General features: G+C 45.1%; 1 pseudogene; it reads right to left on the reverse strand.

The window, feature by feature from the left end:
- Positions 1 to 204: 204 nt before the first annotated feature.
- On the reverse strand, positions 205 to 1,864 carry LOC115662593 (cytochrome P450 81Q32-like; annotated as a pseudogene).
- Between the last annotated feature and the right edge of the window lie 1,715 nt (positions 1,865 to 3,579).

The following is a 3,579-nucleotide window of genomic DNA, read 5'->3' on the forward strand; positions in this document are numbered from 1 at the left end:
ATCTACATACTATAATCTTTCGGGAGATTAAACTTAATTAGTCCATTAATTATTTAGGGATGCTAAAGTTGTACACTTCTCAAATTTTCATGTCATATTTATACCTTTCATTTTGCAATGTTTTGGACATCCATTGTCTATCTACGAATTCGATCAATTCTCATTTTGGAACGGATTTCAACAAGCCACGCGAACTCAATATGCCAGGTCAACCATATCAAAGTCACCGGTGCACCAACAAATGCCCGCAATAGACAGAGGCGTGAACAATATATAAACCAGGATTTTTCTCCTAAGAGAGAGGCCTAAAGCGGCATGAGGCCTCATAAGTGTGCTACTGATGCTCACGATCATTCCTCCATGAAGCGGTCATTCCTATTTTCCGTTTATTTGATCATTCAAAAACGTTGGAGATACACGACCGAGATAAATTCACTAGAGAAACAACCTTCCTTCTCAAAGCTGTGCAGGATCATTTGCAATCATGCACTCACGCGCTTTGCACATAGCCTCCAATGGCTCTCACTTGGGCATTGTGAGTCCTGTCCACTCCGACAAGTCCACCGGCTCCTAGCCGACTCGTGCCCACTCGAAGCACTGAATGAGCGCGGATAGAGCTGAGCTCACCACTCTGTTGGCTAGGCCAGCACCGGGACAACTCCTCCTCCCCATTCCAAACGGCAGAAACCGGTACGAATGATCACATTCCAATCCCTGACACCTCTCTTGTTTAAAACTTGTGGGATCGTCCCACACTTTTGGGTCTCTCTGAATCACCCACGCATTTACGAGGACCATGGTGCCTTGGGGCACGTCGAACCTGCCGACCGTGCAATTCTCAGCAGACTCGTGAGGCACTAGGACGGGCACCAGCGGAAACAATTGGAGCACCTCGTTGACGATGTTTTGAAGGCAAGGCAGCTTCTGGAGGTCTGCTTCGTCAGCTAGACGGTCTCGGCCAACGACATTGTCTAGTTCTGCTTGAGCTTTTTTCATGACGTCCGAATGGTTGAGTAGGAGGGACATGGCCCATTCTATTGTCACCACGGATGTGTCTGTGCCCGCACTTAACATTGTCTGCCGCGAATTGGGTATAAGAAATTAACTAAGTATATGCTCAGTTGTTTCAAAAATAGATGAAACTTGTTTTGGAAATTGAAGAACAATCAGGTTCGCTCGTAAAGAAGCCCCGAAGTAGCGCTTCCCAGAGACCATCCTCATGATGATGTTGAAGGACAGCTCCTGCAGCCTCGATGTCATCTGCACCCTCACGAAACCGCTGCCCCAGGCCGTGGCCGCCTCGTGGAGGCTCCTCATGAGGAGCCCGACTTCCTCCCATCGGACGGTAAGGGAGCCGCCGAGGCGATGCGGCGAGAGGAGCTCGAGGGCAGTGAGACAGCGGAGGTTGCGCTAGTGGGGGCTGTAGGGGGCGGTGCCGATGGTGGTGTTGCCGTAGGCCATGATCTTGCTCGCAAGCATGCAGGGGGCGGTTGGCGAGGACGACGTCGTTCCTGGTGAAGCACTCCTCGGCCGCGGACGGGGAGGACACGACGACCACAGGACAAGAGTCGAAGGAGAGGGAAAAGGACTGGGCCATAGCGGTTAGAGAGGGACTGGAGGGTCCGGTGGACAGGCTCTTTCACGAGGAGGAGGTGGCCGATGATGGGGAGCGAAGGCGGGCCTGCGGGAGATTTCGCTTGTTGCTTCTCTGCTATTTGAACAGGAAGAGAAGGAAGGAGGATTCTGCAGAGAGGATGTACACCCACGCGTCTTCCATCGAGAGAGAGAGGATGGGGAGAGAGATGTAACAGGGAAGAGGTTTTATAGAGTACGTCGGGGTATAGCTTTTCACACTTTGGACCATTTCTAAATAGGGATATGTTCACTAGAAGTCCTAAAATTTATCATAAATATGTAATTGAGTCCTAAAACTTGCAAAAAATGTAATCAAGTCCTAAAACTTATCAAATTGATTCAATCGAGTTCTAAAATTAATACCGTCTAATATGACGAAAGGAAAATGCTGACGTGAATTTTTTATTATTTTTCTATCCAACGTGACGATGACATGACTTTTTATTTTTATTTTAATACTAATTTATTTAAATTAAATTTAAAAAATAAGTTAAAATTAATTATGAAAAAAACGGGGAGGAGGAGGATAGGTAGAGAGGGAAGGCTCGCCGGAAGGGCCGGTGAGGGTGGGGGGACGGCAGGTGGGTGTCGCTGAGCCCCAGCCCTCGCCCAGACCTAGTCGAGGGCCGCTAGTAGCGGAGGGCCGCGACCCCTCGCCCAATCTAGGGGAGGGCCGCAACCCCTGTCTGCCGTCTCCTCACCCTCGCCGGCCCCTCCCGGCGATGGGGCGGCAAGGGAGGGCAAGCGGGGAGGGAGGTCTTATTTTTTTTAAATTTAATTTAAATAAAATAAGCATTAAAAATCAAATTTGGGCAAAAAACGACGTCGTTTTAACCACGTCATTGCCACGTAGGAGAGAGAAAATACTAAAATAAGTCACGTCAGAGCCATGTCAGCATTTTCCATTAGTAAATTTGACAGTGTTAACTTTAGAACTCATTTGAACTAATTTGACAAGTTTTAGGACTTGATTGTACTTTTTGTAAGTTTTAGGATTCAATTACACTTTCGTGATAAGTTTTAGGACTTCTAGTGAACATATCCCTTCTAAATATTGTTGAGTAATGCTACATGTATCAAAATTATTTCCAGAAGCTGGTGTACAAAACTCTATGGTGCCTATATTTATTTCTTATCTCTACTCTTACATTCATCACTTACAACTGCAGTAAGTTAGTATTTTTTTTTTATCCTACTTTAACTTTCAACTTACTCTCAAACTTTTGCCTTGTCTTTGTGCAGAGTGTAGGAGTCGAAACTCACATTTGAAATTAAACGTCCCCACCCCTAGGCCCCTTGAGAATGTGGGAAATCAAGCTTCTCATCTCCCCTTTCTCAAGTAGGAAGGGTGGCCACTTGGGCAAAAAGTTAGTATTTGACACGTAGGATTTTTTTACATCAGACATTGCAAATACTTCTAATTGTTCACTCCGAAATAACTGTCATCTAATCTTCGACTCAGCAGTAGGAATTATTCTGTTTCGAATGACGGGAATCCTGGTCAAACATCGCAGTCCTTGAATTCCGAATTGATGGACGATCGTGTACCGAGAAAGGAACAAAAACTCGATGATTAAGTTTTAAAACTTATGAAATTATACCCTTAGTGACAACACAAATCTTTCCGAACAAATAAGAGCAAGTGTTTGATTGATAAAATTAAATAAACAATCGGAAATAGATTTCGAGTAAATTGCTAATCCTGATATTTTTAACCTTGCAGCCAATTTGATTTCAATCGCATTTCGCGAGTCGATGTCCGTGCTTCTCGTTGCGTCATTGACTAGAACAATATTGACTCGGCTCAGTTAATGAATGAAAACTTTTCCTCCCTTGTCAACTTACTTCTGTTGGCTTCTTACGGCCGATGTCAGTGTTTGACTGTTGGTTGTTTTTTACCGTCTATGTTAAATCACATGTGCTGGTCAATATATTGCTTACTCT

This window comes from Syzygium oleosum, unplaced genomic scaffold (genome assembly GCF_021117445.2).
Source record: "Syzygium oleosum isolate NSW1041296 unplaced genomic scaffold, Sole_v2.1 Sole_v2.22, whole genome shotgun sequence".
NCBI lineage: Eukaryota > Viridiplantae > Streptophyta > Magnoliopsida > Myrtales > Myrtaceae > Syzygium > Syzygium oleosum.